Source organism: Bufo bufo, chromosome 1 (assembly GCF_905171765.1).
Source record: "Bufo bufo chromosome 1, aBufBuf1.1, whole genome shotgun sequence".
Classification (NCBI taxonomy): Eukaryota; Metazoa; Chordata; class Amphibia; order Anura; family Bufonidae; genus Bufo; species Bufo bufo.
The window spans coordinates 743,092,095-743,113,390 of record NC_053389.1 but is presented as its reverse complement, the minus strand read 5'-3'; the positions used below and the strand labels follow the sequence as shown (position 1 = coordinate 743,113,390).

The 21,296-nt window shown below is 43.0% G+C and overlaps 1 long non-coding RNA gene across 1 annotated transcript; it reads right to left on the bottom strand.

Annotated features, from left to right (window-relative positions):
* Window positions 1-2,845: 2,845 nt before the first annotated feature.
* Window positions 2,846-3,458, bottom strand: LOC120986106. The gene is made up of 3 exons (XR_005775640.1): window positions 3,440-3,458; window positions 2,989-3,226; window positions 2,846-2,874 (listed from the first exon to the last, which is right to left on the bottom strand). It is a non-coding gene; the product is annotated as an uncharacterized LOC120986106 (long non-coding RNA).
* Between the last annotated feature and the right edge of the window lie 17,838 nt (window positions 3,459-21,296).

Here is a 21,296-nt window from a genome sequence, read left to right as displayed (position 1 = left end):
GTGACGAAAAAACAATCTCAGAATGGCCTGGATAAGTCAAAGCGTTTTAAAGTTATCACCACTTAAAGTGACACTGGTCAGATTTGCAAAAAATAGCCTGATCCTTAAAGAGGACCTTTCATCAGTATAATTTTAATAAACGAACAACCCTACCTAATAGTGCGGCATCCACTGATGTTCCCCCTTTTTTTTTTTTTTTAAATCGACCCCCGAATGTTGAAATAATAGCCCCGTTAGTCCTGCTGCACCCCCACATGGAAAAAAGCAATAAGGGGGTCATGATCATGGCCCCCCCCAGCAAAACCCACCCCCCTCTGGCAACGAGCATAATGGGGGTCATTATCATGGACCCCCACCCCAACAGGCAGAGAGCAATAAGGGGGTCATGATCATGTTCCCCCAACAACCCCCCCCTCTGGCAAAGAGCATTATGGGGGTCATTATCATGGACCCCCACCACCCCACAGACAGCAATAACATGTAACAGCGTTTTAAAACAGTGAGCACTACCTCATAAATTCACTACATGATCCTACTATAGTTCTACTCTTACAAAAAAATGTAATTGATAAGATGCATTTATTAAAAAATTTTTTTTATTATTCTCAGATCTGAAAATGGATAATTCGTCTGATGAATTACCACCAAGTGTTTTTGCGGCAAGATCAGAAAAAGTAAATTCACAAATAAAAATAAAAGTTGATAATGGATTATCATCCTATCAGGCTGGTCATTGTTTATCCTATTTTTTATTTTATTTTTTGTTATAGTTGGAGTGGCTAAAGAAACGACTTCAACAGAAGTACGGGGTCACGAATAAATCTGAACCGTGTTTTCCAGAAAACCCCACTCGTTCCACATTAGATAACAGTGTTGGGAGCATTGAAAATGAAGAGTCGGACAGTAGTAGAGTTGGAAATAACGAATGGTGCACGTGTACTAACTGTAAACCGATGCCAACCGCCATAGAATCGATCTGTTGTAAAGAAATTTCAAATATTGAACCGTATGTAACTGAAAACGGTTGCGTAATTGAACATGAATATTTCCAACAATTTTGTCAAGATCGCGGAAGGGTGGAGGTGTCCATGCGGGCAATTGGAGAAGTGCTGCGTCCCCCTCCAGATAAAGAATGGAACAGGTGTTCTTATTCGTGTATTTACTTCCATGAAAACAAAATCTGCAACATTTTGATCTGAACACCCAACCATAGGTTTACCTAATTATTATATTGTCTAATTTTAAATTCAATATACTTTTTTATATTTTTTAGGCTACTAAGGCTACTTTCACACTAGCGTTTTTCTTTTCCGGCGCTGAGTTCCGTCCTAGGGGCTCAAATCCGGAAAAGAACTGATCAGTTTTATCCCCATGCATTCTGAATGGAGAGTCAGTCCTTCAGGATGCATCAGGATGTCTTCAGTTCAGTCTTTTTGACTGATCAGGCTTTTCAGAAAAACGTAGCATGCAGTATTTTTACCTCCGGCCAAAAAGCCTGAACACTTTGACTGAACGCCTGATCAGGCCTTTTTCCCATTGACTTGCATTAACGCCGGATCTGGCACTGTGTGTTCAGTCAAAACGGATCCGGCTTTTGCATGTTAAGCCCGAAAAATGTGAAAAAAAAGTTAAAGTCCATAAATGGCGGATCCGTTTTTTCCAATGCATTTTTTCATTGTGATCAAAATCCTGATCAGGATTCAAATGTAATCCGTTTTCACACGTTTTTCCGGATCCGGCGGGCAGTTCCGGTGTCGGAATTGAACGCCGGATTAAAACAACGCTAGTGTGAAAGTAGCCTAAGAAAAACAGCATATCGTGGCTTTACAGCTTGGATACATGGCTATCTTGGCGTTGGAAGAAGACGCCCTATTCCTTCTTGTGCAGTGACGATCATAAGAGAAGTTTTTCCTGACCCACTTCAAGATTATTGCGGATTTCTAATGTTCAGAGAGGAGCCTGCAGAGTATCTAGCAATGGAGTAACGTTATAATATATTATGAAAAGACTGTAAATTTATCTAGTTATGTAATAAAGTAACAATTTTAGAACGTATTTTTTTACTTTTTATTAATAAATATCCATGGCTATTGAATGTTCAGAAACATTATACATTGCAGAAAATTAATATTTACAGAAATTAGTCAGAAAAACACATATCATATTTTATTATAAAAAAAGGCCTCCTCCATATCCCCTCAGAGTACCTTCACACTTGCGGAATGGAACTTGGTCAGGCTATCTGGGCAGGTGAAAATGATTAGGGATCTACACAGCTACTTATAAGGTTTATTGACGAGATGGCCCTCTGTCACCATTGACTATAGGCAGACCAAAGTGTACTGCAATTCAAACATTCTTTATTGTTAGTACCTCAAGCTCTCGCAGTGTGACGCCCCCGCCTCCATAATTTTCGAGAGTGTTCAGATTTATAAAATAAAAATTTTTCTTTCAGGCTATTGTCCCGATGAATGGCCATGTCGCTAGTGTGAAGGGACCCCTAGCCTTTACCAAACCTCACACTAAGTTTATGGATATTCCTTACACATCTGTAAGAAAGCGGTATATAGTAACGTCCTTGCCAACAGGAAATATCTAAAATATCGACAAAGATAATGTTTTGTAATATGCAAAAATGTCAAAGATAGAAAACAATTATAAATTAAAAAATTGTTTTGCTTTCTGACATTTCATTACAGTTATGCAAAGGATATCCATAAAATTTATAATATGTAATTTATTTTTTAATTTTTTAAAAATTTAAATTTCTCATAAAAAATATTGGCATTATTTTTATTAAAAATAATTTCAAATTAAAAGGATGATATGGTAGATCCAGGTCAAGTCCGTCAATGTGGTTCCTCGACTGTCAGCCTGTGGACAAAAGACATGGTCAGAATATGAAATGTACTGCAGCGCTGTCTCTGTGAGAGGAAAAGGGTCAATCATGGGACTGTAGCGACATTATAAGACTGTCAGTGAACACACCTTGGAGTCTAATCGGATCCCCTTGACTCCACGGCTGGCAGGAAACTTGTTGTTCCTTCCCGGGCATGTCCAACACGCTGGTACAGTTTACTGTCAGGCTGTGGACAAAAGACATGGTCAGAATATGAAATGTACTGCAGCGCTGTCTCTGTGAGAGGAAAAGGGTCAATCATGGGACTGTAGCGACATTATAAGACTGTCAGTGAACACACCTTGGAGTCTAATCGGATCCCCTTGACTCCACGGCTGGCACGAAACTTGTTGTTCCTTCCCGGGCATGTCCAACACGCTGGTACAGTTTACTGTCAGGCTGTGGACAAAAGACATGGTCAGAATATGAAATGTACTACAGCGCTGTCTCTGTGAGAGGAAAAGGGTCAATCATGGGACTGTAGCGACATTATATGACTGTCAGTGAACACACCTTGGAGTCTAATCGGATCCCCTTGACTCCATGGCTTGACAGCACTTATCCTACACTCAGGTATAATGTCTAAAAATAAAAAAGTAAAGTTACAACAACTTTTGATTGAAAAAGCATAATGGCGAGCCAGATCTACTTTTGCTATCCTTACCATTTGCACTAGTGGTGCAGTCCCGTCTCGGTAAACGAATATCAACAGATTGAACTAAAGTAAAATAACTAAACAACAAAGTTAGTTCTCGTAGCATTCTAAAAACTAACTTTTTACTGAACATGAAAGTAACGGAAAAGCAGGATTTATTATTTTTCTTGAAATTATTTTTTTTTTCTTGAACCCAGATGAACTGTATTAGTTTTTTCGAAAACGTGACCAATGTTGCCGTAGAATGTCTTCCTTTTTCGGCCGTTCTACATTAGCAATGTTGGGTGGAAGATCAGGTGTTCGACTCTTCCATTCTGTTGTGATGTCTCCTACAGCTAACTTCAAACAATCAACTAAAATCGGAGTAACATGTTCAACGCTCATTGCTTCGTAAACGTTCTTCACCTTCCAGTGTTTTTTTCCCTTCGGAAGTAATAATTTTGTTCTTCTTGTTCCAATGGGTTCTGACACAGAAGTTGGGAAGTGAACAACTGCTTGTGGACTTCCTAGATTATTATTGTGTGCCAAAATTGCCAGTTTGGTTCGTGTTTCCATTCCATCTATACCGAAATGTATTCTTTTTGTTCTGTACTTTAAAACTAAACTGTGGAAGGCTTCAAGAGGTCCAGTGTGGCAATTTCGGATCAGGTGTGGTACATCGCTCGTCATTTGTTCATTTTTGATGATTTCTTCTAATTTTTGATAAGCAGTACTTTCCTTTCTAAGCCACAAAACTGACGTGTCTTCAGGTTGCAGTTCTTCGTGGGCACACTTATTATAGTGTTCTCCATCTTCCCATTCATGTCTGTTGGCTACATGATGTAGAACAGAATTCCATCTTTCCCGGAAAAAAAAAGCATTGTGGTCACACGTTTTAACACACCACCAGAAATGGTTGACAATCTTTTCTATCCATGGTTTTAGATCCTTTCCGGCTGTCCTGTTCTCACAACATGTACCCCCGGGGTCTGTATGCAGTTCAACAGGCAGATATCACCATTCTACTAGTTAATAAGGTGAGACTTGTTTCTGTAGTCTGTGGTTTTTATTAACCGGCAGTAGATAAGGTAAACTATAGGAAAATGAACATACAAGAACTGAGTATACAGTACAGTGTACACAAAACTAATACAAAAACATGAATTAATCCCTTACTGACGATGCTTAGTAAGAGACACACAATGAGTAGCTGCTCCTTCCATGAGGTGAAGAGAAAAGGAAGCAGGAGCCTGTCTCTTTCCCAGAAAGCACTGTGAGCAGGAAGTCAGGTGACCTAATGAATATGCATAACTTAACAAGGCAAAAGATGCACTTACAGATAAAGGTCACTAGATGGTGCTGAAGGCACACAAATGAACAGACTATGCAATAGTGTAGACAGCACACTCCCCGCTTGACATCAGCCGATGTCACTATTAGAGTCCTCAACAGATAACAGTAGGATTAGTTCGGAAGTAGGTCTGGTAAACAGTTTGGTCTCATTTTGTTTGAAAATCTTGACCTCAACTTTACGGACATGTCCGTCTTCACTTGGAAACACTTTAGTAATGAGGCCCAAAGGCCAATGATTTCTTTGGGCCTGAGAGTCTTTAACAAGAACAATGTCATCAGGTTTTAGGTTGGGCTTAACTGTGTGCCATTTGGTTCTTGTCTGTAAGGTGGGAAGATATTGCTTCTTCCACCTATTCCAGAAAGTATCGGCAAGGCCTTGCACTTGTCTCCATTGGCGTTTGTAGAGATCTTTGGTGCCGAACTCTCCAGAAGGGGCACTCACTATTCCAGTCTTTTGGGTAAGTAGAGAGGCAGTTGTAAGCAGTATTGGATCTCCTGGGTCATTTGATATTGGAGCCAAGGGTCTGGCATTGATAATGGCTGAGACTTCGGCCATAAAGGTTGTACGGCATTCATGAGAGAGTCTAGCATTGCCCACTTGTAGGAAGATAGAGTTCAAGATTCTGCGGGCTATACCAATCATTCTTTCCCAGGCTCCTCCCATGTGAGAAGAATGAGGGAAATTGAAAATCCAAGTGCATCCTTGCTCACTAAGGAATCTTTTTACACTGTTATTATCCAAGTTGGAGAGAATCTTTAGCTCATTAGCAGCTCCAACAAAGTTTGTGCCTCTGTCAGAGCGGATTTGTTTTACAGAATCTGCATCTAACAACTCATATGAGTCACAGGCAGAAGAATGTTCTGAGTTGTATAGAAAAGCAGGACCCGTGAACCAAACTGTGTCCTTAAGGTGACTGGCAGCAACTGACCTGGTTGCTAAGTCTGCTGGGTTATGGTCAGTAGGTACAAAGTGCCATTGTTTTGGGAAGGTAGACCTCCTGATTCTTAACACTCGGTTGTTAACGTAAACATAGAAACGTCTAGTTTGGTTGTAAATGTAGCCCAGGACCACTTTACTGTCTGTATAAAACTCGGCGTCTCGAATCTCTAGGTTTATCTCTGACGTAATTAATTCAGCTAGTTCCACGGCTAGTACAGCGGCACAGAGTTCTACCCTGGGTATTGTATGTTCGAGAAGTGGTGCGAGTTTTGCTTTGCCCATGACAAACCCTGTGTGGCACTGACCTTTGTTGTCTATAGTTTTAAGATAAGCTACAGCGGCAATTGCTTTGACGGACGCGTCAGAGAATACATAAAGTCTTTGTGTTTTTACTTCTGTGGATGGCACAGGAGCGTAAGAACGTGGAACATGCAGGTTAGATAAAGTCTTTAGGGAGTTTCTCCACTCTATCCATATGTTTCTTTTTTCAGGGGAAAGTGGGTGATCCCAATCCAATGTCTCCTGAGTTAAGTCTCTAAGTAGTGATTTGCCCTGGATTGTAATGGGGGCCGTGAATCCCAAGGGATCATAAAGACTGTTTATGGCAGACAGGACACCTCTACGGGTAAAGGGCTTCTCTTCCTGGCTGACTTGGAAGGTAAACGTGTCTGATTTTAGATCCCAGAGGAGACCAAGGCTACGTTGTATAGGAAGGGAGTCAGTCCCTAAGTCTAAGCTCTGTAGGTCGTTTGAGTGGTCTTGAGAGAGAAATGCTTCTATCAGCTGCTTACTATTGGAGGCTATTTTGTGCAGTCTCAGGTTTGAGCATGCGAGCATTTCTTGAGCTCTCTTAAGGAGACCTACTGCGCCCTCAACAGTTGGTAGTGATTTTAGACAGTCATCTACATAAAAGTCTCTTTCTACGAATTGTCTGACGTCGGACCCATATTCTAGTTCGCCTTCCTGAGCAGAGTGTCTGAGACCATAAGTTGCAACTGCAGGGGAGGGGCTGTTACCAAAGATATGTACCCGCATGCGGTACTCCGCGATATCTTTTGTGGGGTCATTGTCAATAAACCAAAGAAATCTTAAGAAGTTTCTGTGTTCCTCTTTAACGAGAAAGCAATGAAACATCTGCTGAATGTCTGCCATGAAGGCAACAGAGTCTTTACGAAAACGAAGCAGTACTCCTAGGAGCTTGTTGTTAAGATCTGGACCTGAGAGCAGGACGTCGTTTAGGGAGACGCCTTCATATTTAGCACTAGAGTCAAACACTACTCTAATTTGACCTGGTTTCTTTGGGTGGTAAACCCCGAATATGGGTAAATACCAACATTCTTCTGAGTTTTTAAGGGTGGGAGCTACCTCAGCATGACCATTCTCAAATATTTTCCTCATGAAAGTAAAGAAGTGATCTTTCATTTCTGGCTTCTTGTGGAAGCTACGTCTTAGAGAGACAAAACGTCTGTAGACTTGCTCTCTGTTGTTAGGCAATCGTTGTCTTTGAGGCCTGAAGGGAAGGGGTGCGACCCAACTATTTGTTTCATCCTTAGTGATTTCCTTTTGCATGGTTTCTAAAAACAATCTGTCTTCGTGGGACATTGCTACCTGATTGTCCTCCTTGGTCCTTTGGAACACTGAGCAACCTAAGTGGTCTTCGTCACTGTCACAAGCTTTGTCGTGGTCTAAAGAGTCTACGAAAGAACAAGGTAGTTGAGTACTATGTGGCAGTTCCTTTATGAGGAAGTTGTTTTTACATGGTTGGAAAATAGAGGGACGTCCATTATCTAATGTGCTTGTGAGCATGCTATTAATGGAGGTTGGTTTGTGTATGCTTCCTAAGCAGACATCTCCTACTATGACCCATCCTAGGTCATGCCTTTGGGCATAAGGAGCATGATGTGAGCCATTAATCTGTTCTCTAGTTTTATGAACTTGTAAGATATCTCTCCCTAGGAGTAGGATTATCTGAGCGTTAGGATCGAGTTTTGGTAAGAGATGGGCTATACGCTGTAAATGGGGGTGATGTATGGCTACCTCTGGTGTAGGGATCTCGTGTCTATTATCAGGGATTTGGTTACATTCAGTAATAGTTGGTAAGGAAAGACACGTTTTACCATCTATGGATTCAATTAGGTAGCCACTAGCTCTCCTCCCCGCTGTTTCTACAGTACCCGCACAAGTCTTTAGAGAATAAGGAGTGTTAGGCCCTTTGATGTTGAAAATATCAAAGAAAGTAGATTTGGCTAGGGACGCATTACTTTGGTCATCTAGGATAGCGTAAACATTGATGGCTTTGTCTCTGCAGCCCTTTGGGTATACTTTTGTTAGGCAGATTTTTGAGCAGGACCTGCCGCCTATGAGTCCTTTACAGACTTCAGTGCATTGTGAAGTAACTGCTGGTGGGTTAGCTTCAGAGTTACTTTCCTCCCCGCCATGCTCTCTGGCACTGTTACTCTGTGATGAGGTCCATGGGAAAGGCCCAGGATGTAAGGCCGTGTTGTGATCTGAGTTGTTGCATTCAGTGCATTTTACACTAACCTGACAGTCTTTGGCAATATGTGATGTTGATGAGCAGCACTTGTAGCAAATGCGGTTCTCCTTGAGGAAGGCTTTGCGATCTCCTATGGACATTTCTCTAAAGGCTCTGCACTTCAGAAGAGGGTGTGGCTTCTTGTGTAGAGGGCACTGCTTACCAGGATCTTTGACTGTTTCGTGGCTGGCGGAGCTGTAATGCCTGTAAGAATCTGCAGGTGAAATGTTAGTTTTGTGCACTGCCACTGATCCTTTGTGTGGTCTGTGGTCATAGGGAGTGGCACAAGACTGTGATAGATCAAAGCTAGGGTCATTACGAATATTAGCTTCTAGCCTTACAAAATCAACAAACACACTGAAGGGAGGGAATGGCACATTGTGGATATGTTTGTACCTTGACCCGTGGGAGACCCATTTCTCCTGCAGGTTGTGGGGAAGCTTTAATACAATCGGTTTGACACCTCTGGCAGTGTCGAGGAAAGCAAGCCCAGGTAAATCCCCTTCAGCTTTGGCAACCTGTAATTCCATCAGTAGGTCACTTAAATCCCTAAGTTTCTGGAACCCTTTGCTAGATATTTTAGGGAATTCATCAATTCTTTTAAACAACGCGTCCTCTATGACCTCTGCAGAACCATAACATTCATCAAGTCTATCCCAGATCATTTTTAGGCCATTCTCTGGGTAGTTTATATTAATATCCCTGATTCTCTTGGCATGTTCTACAGAGTCTTTTCCAAGCCGATCTACAAGGAAGTCTATCTCTTCACTGTGTGACAGACCCAAGTCTTTTGTAATGTTATAAAAGGAGGCCCGCCATGCTCTATAGTTTTCAGGGCGATCACTGAACTTCGCCAGTCCCTTTGTAACTAGCTCACGTTTAGTAAAGAACCTGGCAAAGTCTATTGTGCTCTGGTTACTACTAAGGTTGGTTGGAGGTGGAAAGTCACAGTGAGAGTGTGGTGGGCAATCATACCTGTATGGAGTCTCTGACTTAGGCCAGCCCATATCATACCGTCTTGTGGGATAAGGTGGCTCTGCAGGCTGGACTGGAAGCTGGCTTCCTTGGTGTGCAGGGACGTTAGCTGGAGTTTTGTCACGTGGCTCTGGGCTCTCTTGTTTGTAGGACTGGGTTCCGAGCGTGACTCTTTCTTTTGGACGGTATGATTCTTCTGTGGCATAGGTGACGTCTTCGGTTCCTGGAAATGGATCAGCATTGCTGTTTGGTCTAGAGTGTTGACGGACGTACTCTGAAGTGCGTTGTACGGGATCTTGCTGGCCGAGTTCTTGGCTAAGCACGCTGTGGTGACTTCCGGTTTTCTTGTATTCCATTGCTTCCAAGAACTCTGCTTCAGCTATGGCGGCTGCCGTTTCTTTCTCTACGGCGAGTTTCTCTAGCTTCGCATCTAAGAGGACCTTTTGCATGTCTATTGAAGCCTGTTGCTTTGCTTTCTCAGCCTCTAGCTGTGCCTTTTCTTCTTTCATCTTCATTTCTTGTTCGGCAAAGGCTGCTTTGACCTTCGCGGCTTCTGCCTTTGCGCGGGCAATGGCAGCCGCATTGCTAACGGAAGACGACTTAGTGGAACCATCCTTCCTTGATCTTGTCTTGTAGCTTGATACTGTGCTACGTGACATGGTGTTGGTGAAGACACTTAACTGCGTGGAGACTACCGTGCTGTGGAATGCCGGTCGCTGTGCTTAGAGAGCGGTCACAGTATGCAATCAAATGTGTCTACATTGCTTGAAGCGGCTATCCCCTTGCAGGACTGGACTGTATAGAAGTCGCTGTGGTGTCCGTTTGCAGATATTGCGTGGACCGTAACAGACTTCTGTGTAGTCAGGTGTGTCTCTCTCTCTAGAAGTCGTCGTTTACTGTCCTGTTCTCACAACATGTACCCCCGGGGTCTATATGCAGTTCAACAGGCAGATATCACCATTCTACTAGTTAATAAGATGAGACTTATTTCTGTAGTCTGTGGTTTTTATTAACCGGCAGTAGATAAGGTAAACTATAGGAAAATGAACATACAAGAACTGAGTATACAGTACAGTGTACACAAAACTAATACAAAAACATGAATTAATCCCTTACCGACGATGCTTAGTAGGAGACACACATTGTGTAGCTGCTCCTTCCATGAGGTGAAGAGAAAATGAAGCAGGAGTCTGTCTCTTTCCCAGAAAGCACTGTGAGCAGGAAGTCAGGTGACCTAATGAATATGCATAACTTAACAAGGCAAAAGATGCACTTACAGATAAAGGTCACTAGATGGTGCTGAAGGCACACAAATGAACAGACTATGCAATAGTGTAGACAGCACACCGGCTCTTCCGTTACTTGCCTTGATTAATCTTTTCTTGATTGACTTAGCGTAGTGCCAAATGTCAAACTGATGATCTATGTCAGTGTACACCTCGCGCATCAATTTTTGAATACTGACATGTCTATCAGAGACAAATACACATATGTCAAATCCATTGTTTTTAACTCGTTCCATTACTGTTTGGAATCCAAACTTCTCCATAGCTACCGATGAACTGCACTGGCTTCTGTGTACAACTTCAAAATCTATAATTTTTTCAGTGTACAGGTCCATAACAGTGTAAATACAATATTTAGCGGAGTGGCCGGGGCTATCACATTGACCATCTCCTGCTAAACAAATTGGCAAACCATGCAAATCTTCCTGTATTTTTTTTTTTCTTGCTTCTAGGCAATATCGATAGCAGGGAACAGAAATTTGGTTTGGTAACGGTAATATGTGGTCTCAGAAAATGTGCTCCAGCAAAAAAGTCCAAACAACTCCTGAACTTTTTGATAGTTTAGGCCACTGCAGAGTATTGACGCTGCCAAAAGGACATTTCCACTCCAGAAACGTCCAATTTTAGGCTGTGTATGCCATAATAAAGACGAATGTCCGCTACAACAACTACCGCGAATTATTATAGCTGATCCTTTCCTTTCTTTTGAAATTGAAAACACAGTTAGATTGCAATCAACATACCGACACTTCACCTGACGTAGCAGTACATCGAGACAACTTTCGTTCACAATCAATTTCGTGTCTTTTACAATGTTTTTATATTGAATATCTTGAAAAGAATTATCATGGTCAATTTCTAACATAGACTGTAAAGCAAATTGATCAGAAGAGGAGTGGCTTATCATCAAAGGGTCATATGTGTGGTCTCTTGAATCACGAATTTCCCCTGCGTCAGCCAGACTGCTAATATTGTATGAATCCTCGAAGTCACCTGTCAACGGAAATATCCCACTAACCAGATCATCATTATTACCATCTTCTTCCTGTGGCTGGGAGATCTTTTCATTTTCAAATACAATAGGAGAAAGAAGTCTTAAAAATGGATTAGTTTTGTGACGATTTTGGAATTGAGAACAATCAGGCAATGGGGTGGATTCATGATCAATATTTGTATGTTCACGTAAAGGTGATTCTTCTTCCCTAAGTGTAAGATTTTTATCTTTACTAATAATTATAGAATTTGTCAAATTTAACTCTGTCTGAGTTGAAGCATCCGTGAATTTGGAAATTAGATTTTCCACATTCTCAAATACTTGTTGAACTTGCATGGACGATATGGATACAGTATGACCACGAGATTCATTTGGAATTAATGATTCTGATGATGAAGGAGTAACCGACTGCTGGGAACCTATTGGATTCTGAAGTCGTTTTTTCTTGGAAATTTTTGACTCTAAAACTTTTCTTTCGGAATCAAGAAAATTTTTAAAAAATGAAGGGTTTGCTACTGGCCGAAGTGAACATCCGCCAGCGTTGACTATAAAACTATCATCAGAAAAATGTAGCGAACAAATATGATACTTATTGTATCTTTTTTTTTTTGTAACCTAGAATATCCTCTGCTAGAGAAATAACTTCTACCTCTCCAGAAGGAATTACGATTCGAAGCCAATCTAATATTCTCTCCCTAAAGTTGGGAAAGCAATGTAATTTGATTTTGTGGCCATTCAATATACTGCCAGGCTGGAATAAACAATTTTTTACCCAACAAGAGTTCGGCATTTTGTCAATTCCTGTTGTAAAAAAAAAAGAAAAATTAAAAAAATGCATATTATTTGAATACATGTTATAAGGTAAACTCAAACTTACCATATTAGATGAAAAACATTGAACGATTATAAATAGATTTTTAAAAAATAACGATATTCCCATCCAAATAACTTTGTACATCTTCTTTCTTGAAACATTTATTTTATAAATGAAATAAAATTAGGTCTTCCATACTTACCCTGCCTGTACACTTACCCTTGTCTATATATCAAAATTATAAATAATATAATGATGGAACGTAGAACTAGCAAACAACGCAATACCAACGTGTATTGGTTTTTTGAACTGGGAAACTTCACGCAACATGTTTGTTCTTCTTCCAATGATTGTCGGAATACAACTTACCAGTCAGGGTTGCTGCCCTGAATTGACTAACTGAAAATTCACTGTAAAAAATTTAGAAAAGTTAAAATTATAAATTGAAAGTTATACCATCACCTGAAAAAAAATATTTTATATGTATTATTTTATTCCATTAGATCAATTGTTTACTTCATTATAATAATAATAATAATAATAATAATAATAATATAACTATGTATATTATTTTAGTTTTGGAAAATAACAAGGTGACACTGATTGCTGGGGGGGGTCATGATCATTACCCCCTTATTGCTGTCTGCCTGTGGGGGTGGGGGTCATGACCCCCTTATTGCTTTTTTCCATGTGGGCTTGGGGGTCCATGATTATGACCCCCATAATGCTCGTTGCCAGAGGGGGGTGGGTTTTGCTGGGGGGGCCATGATCATGACCCCCTTATTGTTTATTTCCATGTGGGGGTCCATGATAATGACCCCCATAATGATCGTTGCCAGAGGGGGGTTGGTTTTGCTGGGGGGGCCATGATCATGACCCCCTTATTGCTTATTTCCATGTGGGGGTGGGGGTCCATGATTATGACCCCCATTATGCTCGTTGCCAGAGGGGGGTGGGTTTTGCTGGGGGGGCCATGATAATGACCCCCTTATTGCTTTTTTTTTATAAGGGGGTCCATGATAATGACCCCCATTATGCTCGTTGCCAGAGGGGGGGGTTTTGCTGGGGGTGTCATTATTATGACCCCCTTATTGCTGTCTGCCTTGTGGGGGTCATGACCCCCTTATTGCTTTTTTCCATGTGGGGGTGGGGTTCCATGATAATGACCCCCATAATGCTCGTTGCCAGAGGGGGGTGGGTTTTGCTGGGGGGGGGGCATCATCATGACCCCCTTATTGCTTTTTTTCATGTGGGGGTGGGGGTCCATGATAATGACCCCCATAATGCTCGTTGCCAGAGGGGGGTGGGTTTTGCTGGGGGGGCCATGATCATGACCCCCTTATTGCTTATTTCCATGTGGGGGTGGGGGTCCATGATTATGACCCCCATTATGCTCGTTGCCAGAGGGGGGTGGGTTTTGCTGGGGGGGGGCATCATCATGACCCCCTTATTGCTTATTTCCATGTGGGGGTCCATGATAATGACCCCCATAATGCTCGTTGCCAGAGGGGGGTGGGTTTTGCTGGGGGGGCCATGATCATGACCCCCTTATTGCTTATTTCCATGTGGGGGTGGGGGTCCATGATAATGACCCCCATAATGCTCGTTGCCAGAGGGGGGTGGGTTTTGCTGGGGGGGGCCATGATCATGACCCCCTTATTGCTTTTTTCCATGTGGGGGTGGGGGTCCATGATAATGACCCCCATAATGCTCGTTGCCAGAGGGGGGTGGGTTTTGCTGGGGGGGCCATGATCATGACCCCCTTATTGCTTTTTTCCATGTGGGGGTGGGGGTCCATGATAATGACCCCCATAATGCTCGTTGCCAGAGGGGGGTGGGTTTTGCTGGGGGGGGGCCATGATCATGACCCCCTTATTGCTTTTTTCCATGTGGGGGTCCATGATAATGACCCCCATAATGCTCGTTGCCAGAGGGGGGTGGGTTTTGCTGGGGGGGCCATGATCATGACCCCCTTATTGCTTTTTTTCATGTGGGGGTGGGGGTCCTTGATAATGACCCCCATTATGCTCGTTGCCAGAGGGGGGGGTTTTGCTGGTGGTGTCATTATTTTGACCCCCTTATTGCTGTCTGCCTTTTGGGGGTCATGACCCCCTTATTGCTTTTTTCCATGTGGGGGTGGGGGTCCATGATAATGACCCCCATAATGCTCGTTGCCAGAGGGGGGTGGGTTTTGCTGGGGGGGCCATGATCATGACCCCCTTATTGCTTATTTCCATGTGGGGGTGGGGGTCCATGATAATGACCCCCATAATGCTCGTTGCCAGAGGGGGGTGGGTTTTGCTGGGGGGGGGCCATGATCATGACCCCCTTATTGCTTTTTTCCATGTGGGGGTGGGGGTCCATGATAATGACCCCCATAATGCTCGTTGCCAGAGGGGGGTGGGTTTTGCTGGGGGGGGCCATGATCATGACCCCCTTATTGCTTTTTTTCATGTGGGGGTGGGGGTCCTTGATAATGACCCCCATTATGCTCGTTGCCAGAGGGGGGGGTTTTGCTGGTGGTGTCATTATTTTGACCCCCTTATTGCTGTCTGCCTTTTGGGGGTCATGACCCCCTTATTGCTTTTTTCCATGTGGGGGTGGGGGTCCATTATAATGACCCCCATAATGCTCGTTGCCAGAGGGGGGTGGGTTTTGCTGGGGGGGCCATGATCATGACCCCCTTATTGCTTATTTCCATGTGGGGGTGGGGGTCCATGATAATGACCCCCATAATGCTCGTTGCCAGAGGGGGGTGGGTTTTGCTGGGGGGGTCATGATCATGACCCCCTTGTTGCTTATTTCTATGTGGGGGTCCATGATAATGACCCCCATAATGCTCGTTGCCAGAGGGGGGTGGGTTTGCTGGGGGGCATGATCATGACCCCCATACTGATTACATATGGGGGTCCATGATCATGACCCCCATAATGCTCGTTGCCAGAGGGGGGGGGTGGTTTCTGCTGGGGCCATGATCATGACCCCCATAGTGATTGCCGGTGGGGGTCCATGATCAAGACCCCCATAATGCTCGTTGCCAGTGGGGTGCTGTGGCAGCTACTTATTTGCTCGATGTCTAGGGGATGATTATGATACTTACCCTGCCGCTCGTACCGCTGCTTCCACACCCGTCGCGTCACTCGGCCGGTCAATCTGATCTTTCGCTGCAACAGGATGTTATGAAGCTAAAGTTCTCGCGAGAACTTTAGCTCCTTCTGCCTGGCTGAGAGAGGAGCGCTCTGATTGGCTGCGCTCTCAGCCCAGGCCCATAGCAAAGAAAAAACTTTAGCAACGCCCCATACAAAAAAGCGCTTGAGTGACAGGCGCTGCAGCAGGACTAATGGGGCTATTATTTCAACATTCGGGGGTCGATTTGAAAAAAAAAAAAAAGGGGGAACATCAGTGGATGCCGCACTATTAGGTAGGGTTGTTCGTTTATTAAAATTATACTGATGAAAGGTCCTCTTTAAGGTAAAATTAGGCTGTGTCCTTAAGGAGTTAAAAGAATTATACAAATATAAGATTTTTTTTTTCAATATAATATATATATATATACAGCGATCTTTTACCTTATTGTTACCATTAGCCGCTCTGCAGGAGAAATGGCCCTTCTGTAGCGGGTATCCTGTCTTTCAATGCATGATAAAATGCGTTGCAGCAGCTGGTCATAATTATCAACAGTCATGCGCATATAATTGAAAACATTTTCAAGATTTGCAAGAAGCTCCAAATACAGGACGGAAAAAACGCCTCTGCTCATCCGTTTGGAAGTTGTAGGGTGTATCCAATACCGGCGTCTTCTTATTTCCTGGTCTCGCTTTTAGGATTAGAAACCTCAGACGCAAGTGTGCAGGCAACATGGTTGCAGAATACAATGAGCCTGAATGGATGTTTACCTGCTTAAATACACTGTCAAAGTGGCTGGATTCTTTGAGACACACCCTCTTTAAAAACAGATCCGCAAAACGGAAGCAAATGTAAAGAACGGATCCGCTTAACAGGCAGATTCGTTTGAACGGATCCGTTAAAAAGTCCCCCATTTGCATCAGTTTAGCAATTTTTAAGAGGGATCCTTTTTAAACGGATCTGTGAAACGCGAGTGTGAAAGTAGCCTTAACCCCATTCTTTTAGAGCCCAACACCTACAAAGAAGAAATCGGTGCCGCTATTCGAGAATACTTTCAATTTAATGACAGCTCAGTTTCTAACCCCTTTTCCCTGTGGAACGCACACAAAGCCTAGATAAGGGGAGTCATCATGAAAATAGGGAGTAAAGCGAAAAAAAAAGGAAGGGAGGGGAATTTTTCGGAAATAATGTCCAAAATCAAACCCCTTGAAACTCTTAATAAAAGAAAACACTCCCCTACACGCACTTCACAACTGAAAACCCTGAGACTTCAACTTAAAGAACTCTTGCTGTATAAATTCGAACAGTATCTAAGAAAGACAAAAGTGATATATTATTCACAGGACAACAAAGCAGGCAAGCTACTTGCACACAAGATCAAAAAGTATTAAAATAAAAAATTCCCTTTATTAAAAACCAATCGACTGGAGCTCAATTGTATGACCGATAAAATTGCTAAAGAATTCAAAGCCTATTACACATCACTATATAACCTAGAGGGCAACAATCCCTCCATCCAACCACATCAGACATCAATAAATGCATATTTAAAGAGGACCTTTCACCGATTATTACACTATGAACTAACTATACAGACATGTAGAGAGGCGCCCGGGGATCTCACTGCACTTACTATTATCCCCGGGCGCCGCTCCGTTCTCCTGCTATGCCCTCCGGTATCTCCGCTCACTAAGTTATAGTAGGCGAAGATTCCAGTCACTAAGTTATGGTAGGTGGAGTCTGCCCTTGTTCTGCTGTAGCGCTGGCCAATCGAATTGCAGAGCTCACAGCCTGGGAGAAAATAACCTCCCAGGCTGTGAGCTCTGCGCTGCGATTGGCCAGCGCTAGAGCAGAGCAAGGGCAGACTCCGCCTACCATAACTTAGTGACTGGAATCTCTGCCTACCAGAACTTAGTGAGCGAAGATACCGGAGGGCATAGCAGGAGAATAATAGTAAGTGCAGTGAGATCCCCGGGTGCCGCTCTACATGTCTGTATAGTTAGTTCATAGTGTAATAATCGGTAAAAGGTCCTCTTTAAAGTCCCTCCATTTCCCTAAACTAAGCACATCCCAAATGGAATCTCTAAACTCACCGCTAAATCAGAAAGAAGTCCTAGCAGCTGTTCGATCCTTACCCCTACACAAGCCTCCAGGACCAGATGGGCTATCAAATGCATATTATAAGACGTATGGAGACATTTTGACTCCTTATTTGACCCATACACTACAACAAGCCATAGAAGAGGGAAAACTCTCAAGAGAAATGCTAGAAGCCACCATTGTCACCATACCCAAACCAGGTAAAACCCCTGATGTCCCTCAAAACTTCAGGCCAATTTTCCTGCTAAACTCAGATGTAAAAATATACGCCAAAACCCTCGCCAACCGCATAGCTGTACTGATTCCGCACCTTATATCCCCTAACCAAACAAGATTTATGAAAACACTAGAAGAATCGTTAATATATTAGATACCTTGGAGAGACAAAAATCCCCAGCAGTGCTGGTAACATTAGATGTGGAAAAGGCGTTTGACCGCGTGAATTGGACACGTCTTTTCTGTCCTGCGACATATGGGGTTCGAGGGAGCTGGTTTTAAGGCTATTTCAGCTCTTTATTCGACCCCCTCTGCCAGAGTACTAGCTAATTCTATACTATCAGACCCCCTTCCTGTAACAAATGGAACTAGACAGGGGTGCCCCCTATCCCCCATTATATGTGTGCTATCAATCGAGCCACTAGCTCGAGCTATCAGAAAACATCCAGAGTGACCATAGGTAATCGCACACATCACAGTTCACTGTACGTGGATGACACAATTTTATCCTTCACTCACCCCAAAAAAATCCCTGAGCATAGCTATGAAACTTATTAATGCTTTTGGAGAACTCTCCTTTTATAAGCTTAACGAAACTAAATCCCAAATCCTGCCCCTTAATGGCCTCTCAGCAGAGGAACATTATCTCAAAGCCAATATTGCTCTAGATTGGCAGACCTAGCAAATAGACTACCTGGGCCTAAAACTTACTAGGTCCATGAAAACCTTGTATAAGCATAACTATATACCATTGCTCTGTTACTTATGGAGAAGATTCTGGCTTGACTTATGTCCTAGTCCTGTAGCAAGGCCTGTTGAAAGGTCGGTCACCTACTCACAGAGAAACTATCTCCAAAAGGTGTCACTAAATAGACATAATGAAGGAGAGTTACTTTGCACATGCGGTACTGGTGAAATGAACGTTAGGACCTGTGGATTCATGTTGTGCACCAAACACCTCAGTATCTGTCATATGGATAAATGAATAAATTTGAGGGAGGTCATTGATTCTTTATATAATGGACATGAGTACCCTGCACTGTTCTCGCCCCACCCATCATTATGCTTCTAGATCACACTTTTTCCAAAATATCAATATGCCTTATTACTAGGAACACAGACACCTCATACTAGACCAACAGGGCATCAAGTGCAAAGTCAACCATCTGATCACATGCACCTATACAAAAAAGTAGAGTCTAATAATCTTTCTTAAATATATATACACTCACCTAAAGAATTATTAGGAACACCTGTTCTATTTCTCATTAATGCAATTATCTAGTCAACCAATCACATGGCAGTTGCTTCAATGCATTTAGGGGGGTGGTCCTGGTCAAGACAATCTCCTGAACTCCAAACTCAATGTCAGAATGGGAAAGAAAGGTGATTTAAGCAATTTTGAGCGTGGCATGGTTGTTGGTGCCAGACGGGCCGGTCTGAGTATTTCACAATCTGCTCAGTTACTGGGATTTTCACGCACAACCATTTCTAGGGTTTACAAAGAATGGTGTGAAAAGGGAAAAACATCCAGTCTGCGGCAGTCTGGTCTGATGAGTCTCGATTTCTGTTGAGACATTCAAATGGTAGAGTCCGAATTTGGCGTAAACAGAATGAGAACATGTATCCATCCTCTGATGGCTACTTCCAGCAGGATAATGCACCATGTCACAAAGCTCGAATCATTTCAAATTGGTTTCTTGAACATGACAATGAGTTCACTGTACTAAAATGGCCCCCACAGTCACCAGATCTCAACCCAATAGAGCATCTTTGGGATGTGGTGGAATGGGAGCTTCGTGCCCTGGATGTGCATCCCTCAAATCTCCATCAACTGCAAGATGCTATCCTATCAATATGGGCCAACATTTCTAAAGAATGCTATCAGCACCTTGTTGAATCAATGCCACGTAGAATTAAGGCAGTTCTGAAGGCAAAAGGGGGTCCAACACCGTATTAGTATGGTGTTCCTAATAATTCTTTAGGTGAGTGTATATATAAGACCTAATAAAAATATAGCCAAAATACATCATTACAAAAGTGCGGTATACTCCTGAGGGAAAGTTTACATAAGTACAAATCTCATATAAGGGGAAGGGATGCAATAATAGGGCAGAACGGTGGCTCAGTGGTTAGCACTGGTGCCTTGCAGCGATGATGTCCTAGGTTTGAACCGACCAAGGACAACATCTGCATGGAATTTGTATGTTCTCCCCGTGTTTGCGTGGGTTTCCTCTGGGTACTCCAGTTTCCTCCCACACTCCAAAAAAAACCTAAAACATACTGATAGGGACCTTAGATTGTGAGCCCCATTGAGGACAGTTGGATGATAATGTCTGTAAAGCGCTGCGGAATATAGTAGCGCTTTATAAGTGCATAAAATAATAAAAAATTGCTAGACACCCTAAAATTCACAGCCTTAAAAGAAATCTCCTGGTTGGGCAGGTTGGATTCTCCCAATCACAGTTCCCAAATCCTTCTTTACCAAAGCAACCTGAATGATTAACACCTACACATGGGCAGGTAAGAGACCAAGGGTGTCCCGCCTCCCTATTATACAAACAAAAAGCCTACGGGGGTAAAGGCCTATCTAATGTACATGACTACTTCCTGGCAACTCAGGTACAACAGATGCAAGATTGGTGGCAGGGAGACCTTAGTAAACAATGGGTACATATAGAAGCGTCTGCTGTTCCCCAGTCATCCTTGAGGTTTATACTATTGGCATCTCTCCTCCCTTCTTTCTCCTACAACCAATCTCCTTACCTTGTGAGCACAACAATTAAACATTGGAAAGAGTTCCATGCTACAACAGGATGTGATTCCATGCTTATTCTAGAACTCCTGCCCCTCGATGCTACTCGTCTTCTTGTTCCTAGCTTGGATTTGGGCACCTGGGTAAACCTGGGGATAACAAGAATGGCCCAGATAGTTTCTAGGTCTAGCCTGCATCCTTTTCAAAACCTATGTGACAAATACAAAATTCAGCCTAAATAGGTATATAACTATTTTAGATTAAGACATCTTGTCCATGCAGAATTTCGCATTACTGTCAATCTCAATCGCTCCATACAAAAATTCTGGTCGATCCCCAGAGCAAAGAAACTGCCCCTTAAAGGGAACCTGTCACCAGGATTTTGCACATGCGCAGTTTGTTCCCTGAGGCTGATGCCAGCACAGGGAAGGAACACTATGACGACACTGCGCTTGCGCATCGTGAGATTACAGCGCTCTAGCTTTCTGACGTCGGGGAGCAAGGAGGAGATTCTGAGGATGCGGGGCGGGTGCTGGGCTCCTTCACGCTGGACTCATCTCAGGGACAGGACTCATCTAAGGTTCATTTGCATATGTATCAAATCGTTTTTTTACACAATAAAAACACAGAGAGCTATGGGGACTGGGTATTGCGGATGTGCTAGCGGCCAT